Source organism: Triticum aestivum, chromosome 3A (assembly GCF_018294505.1).
Source record: "Triticum aestivum cultivar Chinese Spring chromosome 3A, IWGSC CS RefSeq v2.1, whole genome shotgun sequence".
In the NCBI taxonomy this organism is placed as follows: domain Eukaryota; kingdom Viridiplantae; phylum Streptophyta; class Magnoliopsida; order Poales; family Poaceae; genus Triticum; species Triticum aestivum.
Window position 1 is genome coordinate 487,787,895 of NC_057800.1, and position 10,153 is coordinate 487,798,047.

Below are 10,153 nucleotides of genomic sequence, written 5' to 3' on the forward strand. Positions count from 1 at the left end.
TCGCTACGATTCCAAGTGGGCTGCCTTCCAGAAGCCCACTCAGACACACCAGTCAACAGCACTCACTACGATTCCGACTTGCAAGTTCGCTAGGAGTCCATTTCTTTCTCTCACTCATTCAAATTTCTTCAGTTTATTGTTTCGTTCGGTAAACTATTTCGTTCACAGTTTCTTTAGTTGACTATTTCATTCAGGTGAGTTCGCGAGCAAATATTTGAATTGGTGAGCTTTCTTTTAGTATTGTTGACATTATTTGAATTGTAAAAAGGTTCATGAATTTGAATTTCTTTGTGGATTTCGAAAAAGTGCAGGGATTTGAGAAAAGTTCACAAGTTCAAAATAAATTCATGGTACTTGAAAATAATTCACAAACTCGAAAATGTTCAGGAGCTAAAAAAAAGAGTGTGAGGATTTGAAAATAGTTCGTGAACATGAAAAAGTTGATGACTTCCAAAAAGTTTGTGAGTTTCAAATAAGTTCTTGGATTTGAAAAAGTTCACGAGTTCAAAAAATATTTATGGGATCTTATAAACATTTGCGAACTGAAAAAGTTCATGACTTCAGAAGAAATCGTGGGATTTAAAAAACTTCATCTACTAACAAATGCTCATGAGTTCAAAAAGGTTTGTGTATTCAAAAAAGTTCAGAGTTCAAAAATAATTCGAGAGATTTAAAAAATGCTATGAAATTTGTAAAAAAACGTGTATTTGAAAAACTTCATCCATTTTGACAAAAGTTCACAAATTTGTAAGAACTTCACGGTTTTGAAAAAAAAGTTGACAAGCTTGAAAATATTTTATGAATTTGAAATTTTCACGAAATTGAATAAGGTTTCTGAAATTTTAAAATGATCACAAAATTTGGAAAAAGCTTATTAAGATTGAAGAAAAGTTCATGAATTAGAAAAAAAATTCATGAGCTAAAACGCTTGAATTTGAAAAGAATTTGAAATTTTGGAAAAGTTCAGTAAGATTGAAAAAAGGTTCGTGTATTTGAAAAAAAAAACTCATGAGCTAATACACACAAATTTGAACAAAAGTTCACATATTCAAAAAAGTTCATGGATTTAAAAAAGTTCATCAACTGGAAATTTTCACTAGTTTGCAAGTTTACTTCACAAATATGAAAAGCTCATGAAATTTGAAAAATTTCAAGAATTTGGAAAACTATGTTTAAGAAGAATACAAATAAAAATGAAAAGGAAAAGGAAAAACTGAAAAGAAAAAAACAGCCAAACAAACACATAAAACCAGCTGGAAAAACCGGACTGGAAGCTACTAGAAGCTTCCCAGAATCAGAAAAGCAAAAACCAACCCGGGAGCCAGCTTCCCCAGTCGAGCTTCCGTTCACGAGTAACTCTTTCTATTTCTATTGGCCGGCCCACATATAAGCGCCCATTACCACTATTACTACTAGTTGACTGCCCGTGCGTTGCCACGGGACACCATACCCTACCAACAAGACAAATGTTGCTCCTTCTTCAACCTGTTTTATCTCAAACCAATCCTTTGCTCTAGCTTCAGTGTCATCACTCTACTTCACTCCAGAAAACTCCAATATGGCATGATATGTTAGCGTGTACGATGTGTGTCATTTGCTTTTTGTACGGATAGCTAATGCTCATGTCTTGGTGTATGTTTCTATGAAAGTTCATATTTTTGATTAACCAGACCATTCAAACGACAGGTTCATGTATTTTCCAAACCTGAATTTATTGTGGTAACTCACTCATCAAAGGGAGTGAAGCAAAAGAATACTGAGTTGGGAAGATGAAAACTAAAAGATGGACAAAGTCGTTGTAAAATCTAATAATAATATAAGAACTGAACATAACTTGGTCGATATATGCTTGCCCACTAAACATAATTTGAACCATAAAGAGACATGTAAAAAATAAACTAAGTGCATATTAGTTGCTAGATTGTTTATATACAACCTAGATTGAAGTTTTCCGGCCCTGTATTGCAAAATGTCTTTCCCTTCAGAATTTAAATTCGTTCACAAAGTTCTATGTCTTGCTCCCACTCAACTCCCTTCCTAGCAATCACCATGTCCATTTCCCCACACCTAAGTGCCACCTGAAATACAAGAAGATAAAGTATGATGACGATCTGTCTCATGCTTGGCTACTTCTCTGTCTCATCCTCATCTGTGCGCTTGCAATAGCTTCCTTTTTATGTATGCATTTCTTCCTAGTCTAGTGAATAGTTGCGAGCTCTTGCTGTTTCCTGCAAGAAATGCTTACATGTGAAGGGTACGCCTTAAATCAAGGAGGACATGTGACAATCGCAACATCCCTGCAACCCACACTCATTAATGTGAATAGTTGTGCAATTGAATTTGTTCTGGGCTTCACATCAACCAATGTCTCGGCAGGGGTGAAGGGAATGGGAAAAGTTTAATGTAAACGAAACACAACTCAGAATGAAAAAGCAACAACCACCCCATGAATCTAGCTTTGAATTCACCTTATTAGCGCTATCACTTTGCCATTTCTGTTTATGGGGCTCAAGAAGTTTTAAGACCAGGGATACTCCGCTCAAGAACATCTCAAGTATATGTATATACAAGAACTACATCATGCTATATTATTGTTCCCTAAAAAGAATAAGGAATAAAGTAGTAGAAAACTAAGCTTAGATTCATGGCTCCAACTTTATCCATAACATCTCAAGTATACGTATATACAAGAACTACATGCCATCATATGTGGTAGTATATAGAAAAATGACCTTCAGTCTCAAGTAGTATGGGCTAGCAACTCTGTCTTTCCCTCTCTCTAATTCTAAAGATGAACAACAAAGTAACAAAAGGCATGTGATTACTCTGTCTCCTCATCTTTACATAGTTCAGAATCCATACATACGATGTATTGTTATCCATTGTGCTCAGCTAGCTACAGAATGTACATTCTCCTCAGCCCCTATTACTCATTTTATTTCTGATGATAAGGCACATATATAGCCTTGTGGATAGAAACATAGGGACACCAGCATGCAACATAGTCATTGTTCTAAAAAATTATGTATGCATGCACACAAAGTCTGTGCAATAAACAAAACTGAGACTCAGTAGGTACTTGAGTATATATACTTAATCATGTATAGATCCGGTTACACTACAATTCCTATGTTTAGTGCCTCTTGTAGTACAAAACGTACTAAAAAATAGAAAATAATACCTCATTAAGGTGCAACATTTTCATCATTACTTCATGGAGAATGAATTAATGCATACTCCAGTTTACTGAACTGAAAGTGCATGCTGATAAATAAAAATCTACTTGTTTCAAAACACAATATAAATTGACTACTGCAAGTAAAGTAGCTAGTAGTAAAAAAATCTTAAGTCAAACAAAAAGGTCATATGGTCCCTTAGCAGTTCATATATGATTAAAACTGTAAGAATATTAAATCAAGGCATTGTAATCATGGAGATTATATAGTTCTGCGACAATTCATTTATGATCAAAACTATCTGACAAAATTCAAAGAGATTGGTTCACACCAACAAAAGTTAGTCAAAATAATAGTTGGTGGTGCACTGGTATGGACCTTAAATATGAATATGAATATCAAGGAAAAGATGTGCTAAAAAATCTTAACTAAACATAGAAAACAATACCTAATTAAGGTGCAACATTTTTGTCATTCTTCATGGAGAATGAATTGCTGAACTGCAAGTGCATGCTCATAAATATAAATCTACTTGTTTCAGAAAATAAATATAAATCGACTACTTGAAGTAAAATAGCTAGTAAACAAACATAGCAGTAAAACAGAAAGGTGGTATGGTTCCTTAGCAGTTCATATATGATTAAAACTGTAAGAATATTAAATGGAGGTATTTTTTTTTGAAACCATGCAAGAGAAGTGCATTTGATCATTATAGAAGAAATAATAGTATCTAATCTCAGAGTACAAAGCTCAAAAGAAAAGAACGACCTCATCACAACCTACATAGGAAAAGAAGGTAATTGCCGAAACACAAACTGTAAACCTTGTCGGACAGAGAGATACAAAGCACAAAGCATCAGCCTTGAACCATTCAAACATCAAGTTGTTACGTTCTTGCTGAAAGGAGCTTGCGACCAAGATAGCAGCGAAGGAAAACTTATTCCTCTTGCCTGAAGCGACCCCATACTTGGTAAAAGGTCCACCGTTCGACAAGGAACTGTCGACCTTGAAAATAAATGCTTGACACTCCCAGAACATGTTCTGAAAAATGGGATAAGCTGAGAAGAACAGAGCAGTTATGTTAAACAAACAAGTGTGCAAGAAATTTGGCCCCTACCTTACACCAGTTGTGCGCACCACACTTAATTTGTTCGACGTGCGATCCAAACGGGAGGATTTTCCTTCAAAACTCTGTTGTATCGCTCCTTCCAAATCATCCAAACGACCAAGACAATGACAATGTTTATCATCTTCATCTAATCGTCGAGATTACATAGTTCCACGGCAGTTCATTTATGATCAAAGCAATATCACCTATCGTAGGAGTATTTTCAGCAACAACTATGATGTACTACTACTCCTAGTTTCAGTAAACAAATAAGATAGATGCAGCACTAACATGATGTGGGATACTAAGCAAAAGCAAAATATTTGTCAGCGAGAAATATGAAGTTAACTCTGATGTGCTGCTATATCCATCCGTGTGACCTCGTCGTTCTCCACCCCATCCGCCCTGCTCTCCTCCGATTGCTGCCCCTGCGCCTATTCATCACAACAAGAAGACTATTCCACATACAGAATGGCGTAACAAACACAACAAGACTATCAGATTTCAGTTACAGATCAAGCAAAACTCTCACGATGTTTAGGAAATGACAGATTTACTTTCTTTTTGCAGGAAGTGTCAAAAAATGTCAAACTTATAGAGAAGTATTAGAAGTCCATGCTCGTACCTCTTCTTTACCCTGGAACTATTATCCCATCTCCATTAGAAGTTGCTGGAAGAATCTGACCAAAAATAATAGTGCATGTCATAACCAATAAATCAAGATCCAGCACAAGTTTTGTATTAGGAATCAGACCAAGAAGAGAACCGTATAAAATTTGAGAGAATATGCATCTGTACTATTAGTGCAGATCATAATTAAGAAATCAAGCTGGAGTTTTTTACTGGAATTCTCTATTAGGAATCAGACCGAGAAGAGAACCGTACAAAATTGTCACACCTACGCCCGTGTCAGCGGGAATAAGTCGCCTGGCTCAGAATATCCATGCGAGAGAGCTTTGTGAGCTGGCTAGTGTGTCCTGGGAACCTCACCCCTCGTTCTCTGAACTCTCTGAACTCTCTCTCCCTCGTTCTCTGAACCTCACCCCCTGCTTCCTCCTCGTATCTCCAATTCCTCATTCGCAAGCTCTCATGTATGGCTGTATCTTGGTGATGATGAAATAGACGATTTGGGATATTACAAAAAGTTAAGAGAGGAGAAGGAAGAGAAACTTATGGGTGGTTGTACGTCTTCTATCCCAAATTCCCGATCAGGCCAAAGCAGGCGGCGCTGTGGACTGAGTCGCGGAAGGTCTCAACGGAAAGCGGGAAACCCCCAGCCGGTCATATCGACTCTCGAGGTCGTTGTTGAGCAACAACAGGGTGGAGACATTGTGGTGCTCCATGCGCAGTCTCCGGATGAACTCGTCGAACACCTCTGTCGCTGGCCAACGACGGATGAGCCGGGTCGCCGCGTTCCTGGCGAAGATAAGAAGAGGCGGAGTGGGGATTGGGGAGCTTACCTGTGTTGGAGGTGACCTTGCAGAGGAGTCACATAAGACAACCACGCAGAGGGGCTTCGCCGACGGGAACATGGACATCACACCGACCGGTCACCCGTTCGTCGCCCGGGATCTTGGGCTATGGTTAACCTTGACCTCCCGAACTGCTGTGCAACCTCCGGTATAACCTCATCAACAGAGAATGGGCCCGCTTCCCATCTCCCGACGGCTTGACAAAGATGAAGTGCGGCGGAGCGACGACATAGCGTAGGGTGGTGCGGTTGGATAGGGCGGTACGCCACCTAGATCGTTGGTGGGGGGACGGAAGCACGCGGGTGGTCGCGGGACGACGTGCGTACGTGGGCTGGTTTTTTCTTTTCTTTCCTGCGAGGAGATCCTTTTTTCACGTATAGGAGTGGAGGGGGATCGAAAGAGGCGATGGAGGGAAAGAGGTTGAACCATCACGACGTTGGATTCTTCTTTAATAATAGAGATATATTTAAATTAGAACGAACTCGCTGATGTTTGCGTTAAATTTGAACCGTGTTTGTGTCGTATTTGACTTTTTCAAAAAAATGTGGGCGCCGCGACTGGAGGGCATCACGCCCCCAATGCGTGGTTTAGCGCCGGTGCACCCCCAGGGGGCGATTTTTAGCCCCTCCTGGGGGGCCAACGGCTGGAGATGCTCTTAGAGGGTGGAACTTGATTCCAAGTTGATGCATTAGTTGGCGCTGCGACGCAGATTTCTACCAACAATAAAAGATCCAAAGAAATGAAAGCATCTTCAGAAATCATAGATATCTACAGTTTGTGCAAAATAAAATCCTAGAAAGAGAAGCTTGAATCACAGTACCTTAGCCTTGGCGAGATCCAAATGCACATAAATGTAGTAAAGAAAGTGATGTGTAATATCATTGTAGTTGTTTACAAGCCTGACAAGAATTCATATAAAGTAAGATTACAATGTAGCTAACCAATGTCAAATGGGTCATAGGTCAGACCACCATTGACAATATCATAGTCACCATCCTTTGTATATAAACAAAAAAAGACGAAGATGTCAAGTTTATATTGCATAGAAAACGGACGCGAATTTTTGGGACATGGTGCTGCGCGAGGATGTAATCTAAGCAGTCCATGCATGCTATGTGATTAGCACTTTATATAGCGACTAAATGAATACGCCAACGCTATGCTAGGTTAATTCAGCAAATACATGTATATGGGCTGGTGGTTGGGCATCTTAAATAAAGCCGATACATACTTGAGAGATCAATGTGAGGTGTTGCGCCAGTGGTTTCCCTATACACCTTGAATGTTGGTAATTAAACCGTGTGGGGTTAACACTCATTTTTTCTTCTTTGGTCAACCGTAGTTCATAGTAGGTCTTTTTTTAAGTTCTTCATAGTACTTGTTGGGATTGTAATAATGCCTCCCCTAGTGGAGATGGTAGGGTTCGGCATATATGTGATGTTTTCATTTTTTAAACGTCATATACATGATGTTAGGGGCCTAAGACAATTTAGTTACTAGTCTTATTGAGGAGGAGATATAACCTTACTTGAAATAGAAAATGTTAACACAAACATCTATATATGCCAAGCTTTAAAAATTGGATTGCAAGAAACTAGTATTACATTTAGGGGCAGCTGGGTTGTGGTCTTCATTACTATACTAAAGGTACTTGATAATTATGCAAATAATACTAGCAAATTAGCATGAACGTGAGTAAATCTGCTAGGGTGGGTTGTGATAATGAGCCATTATCAACATCATTATGGTGGGATCAATGGCAAACGGGATGTAGGCCAGACATCATCATTGCTGCCGAAAGGCCAGCATACGTCTAGTCACTGGCATATTAATTTGGATTATTTTCACAACTACCACTCCTGTCCATCTCCTATGCTCCCACACATTTAGGTGCTCCCATGATACAATTTTTCAAAAAACATATTTAGCTGTTTCAAAAAATTCTAAAAATAATTATGAGTGTTCATAAGACATAAGTTGACAACTTGTAAAAAGTTCAACTCAAAAATTCAAAATACACATAGGGAAACAAAAAGGACAAATCAGAATGTAAATAATGACATTCTGTCTTTTGTCTTTTTATGGCACTATTCATACTGAATTTGTCTTTTTTGTTTCTCGATGTGTGTTTAGAATTTTGATTTGAACTTTTTACAGACTGTAGACACATGCCTTTTGAACACTCACAAATTTTGTCAGAATTTTGTGAAACATTTAAACACGTTTTTGAAAAATGGTAGCATGATAGCATGTAATGTGTGGTAGCATCTAATATTTTTCCCTCTTGCCTGAAGCTGGTAGCACATAAATGGACAGTAACTCAATGCGTGCTGATCTGCACAAAGCGGCAGGGAGCGTGTTGTAGTTACCCATTCAGCCTGACAAAAACTTAATGCGCTCAGAGCGAATAGGAAAAACTATACTACCTGGATACGGTGACAAGATATTAGTATACGCGTTTTGTGTATTAAAACTGCACGAATCACGAGGGAACTGGCCGGCAGGATTACATCCTCGCGTGGCACCGCGTTCACTCGTGATTTATCGATAGGAAACCAACTATATTGTAAAGTTGATATTTTATCACAAAGTTACAGAGATGATTCGTTTGCATCATAAAGTCTCTGATGGCACCATCATCTTCTTCAGTTCTGTCTGACACCTTGAAGAAGACTAAGATCAGATAGAGAGAGAGAGAGACGAGTAGACCGCGACCAGATCTTATTCCCTGCCGCCACTGGTCCCCATTCCCGTCCGCCACCGCCCAGCGTTCTCCGGATCCCCCGCTGCCATCACTTGCACAGAGAGAAATGAGAGGCCAGGGCATCCCGGTCAGAGAGATGAGAGGAGGCGCTGACCTACATAGCTCGCCCTCACCACTGTGTGTCGCCGCTCCAGAACGATTAGGAGAAGCTAGGGGAAATAATTTTGGTAGTGTGGGCTGATTTTCCAGGCGTTCGTTTTGGCAGGAAATCGGTAGGAAAGACCAAAGGCGGAGATGGGTTATGTTTGGAAAATATCAATGGAAACGAACGAAATCAAACCATACCATCACCGCCGCAAACTCCCCTTTAGGAGTACAGATAATAGTTAATACTCCATCCGTTTCTTGATATAAGGTGTATAGATTTTTGAGAATTTTTTCGAAATATAAGGTGTATTACCTTGCACCACTCGTTTGGATAACTTTTAAAGGGATTTAATTACATTTTCTTACATAGGGCAAGCTCCTCTATTTTCTCATGTCAATTGTTCAGGTGTAGTCTCGGCCAAAACTTGTGAAATTTTTTCTTCACATGCGTTCTTTAATTTCTATGCCAAAAACTATACACTCTATATTTAACAACAGAGGGAGTATTCCATAACAAACTAAAAACCGGACATGGGAGGATGGGCATCTGTTCCTAGACAAATCGGTGGGAGTCAGGAATCGCTGCAAGGTTAAAAATAAAAAACAGAGGAGGTTAGAATCGATTGAGGTGGTGGAAACGACCTAGTAACTCCCCTTTAATAACAGGCCATAATTTGGAAGGCAACCTTTTACAGGAAATATCACGTATATTTGTTTAAATAAATGATCATTAAATTCCATAAAATTTCTATCCTAAGAATATCTAACACATTAATCTTGAGAGCAACAGTAACTAAAGAACAACAAGCAGCTAGATGTCCTCAATGGTGACACAACAGTTGAGGTTGGGGATATGCAGCTTCATTTCTTCGAGAAGTCAAACAATCTGTACAACGACATGCATAAGCAAATAGGAATAATCTGAAAGGGGAAGGATTATACTATTTTGTCTTGTTGAGTTCGCTTCCCAGTTAAATATGTTCCATTTCTTTTTATTACAAAATCAGAGCCCCTCCATTTAGTAAGAGGCTCAAATTAACGCTGATAGTCTAGACATGCTACACAGAAATCATGGAAGGGCCTAACACTCATAACATTACCATTGTATATCTAGTCATAGTATTCCAACTATCCCACCAAAAATAAAGGGAAGAAAATTAGAATACACATAGGCTAGAAAAAAATGATTACCATGATCTTAAATAAGCAAGCAATAGAGCAGTGTCGTTCCCACAAAGGCAAATGAGAGAGTACAACAAAACTGGAAGTACCAATCATCATATCGTGAAATGTGTTGTTTTCTTCATCAACGGATCTAACAAAAATAAATTTAGGACAGTATAACCGAGCCTAATCCGAGCTCTCTCACGCCCTTAGTGATTTTGGCCATCGGATTTCGCGTTTGAATCGTTTCTGGCCGTCAGATCATTGTTTCAGCACGGATTTACTGCGACTGGGCTACCTGTCCTAATGGGCCGCTACTCTGGAGACTTTTTTGCAGGCCTGTCGTTGAGTGGGCTTCGTTGGCCCATGTCTAAGGGCATCT

General features: G+C 39.1%; 1 long non-coding RNA gene across 3 annotated transcripts; it reads right to left on the reverse strand.

Annotated features, from left to right (window-relative positions):
• Window positions 1–1,885: 1,885 nt before the first annotated feature.
• On the reverse strand, window positions 1,886–6,084 carry LOC123061776 (uncharacterized). Of its 3 annotated transcripts, none has more exons than XR_006429275.1 (3): window positions 5,745–6,084; window positions 4,294–4,964; window positions 1,886–4,217 (listed from the first exon to the last, which is right to left on the reverse strand). It is a non-coding gene; the product is annotated as an uncharacterized lncRNA (long non-coding RNA). The 3 variants fall into 3 exon arrangements; XR_006429276.1 differs by having other exon boundaries at window positions 5,170–6,084; XR_006429274.1 differs by having other exon boundaries at window positions 4,294–6,084.
• Window positions 6,085–10,153: the final 4,069 nt, after the last annotated feature.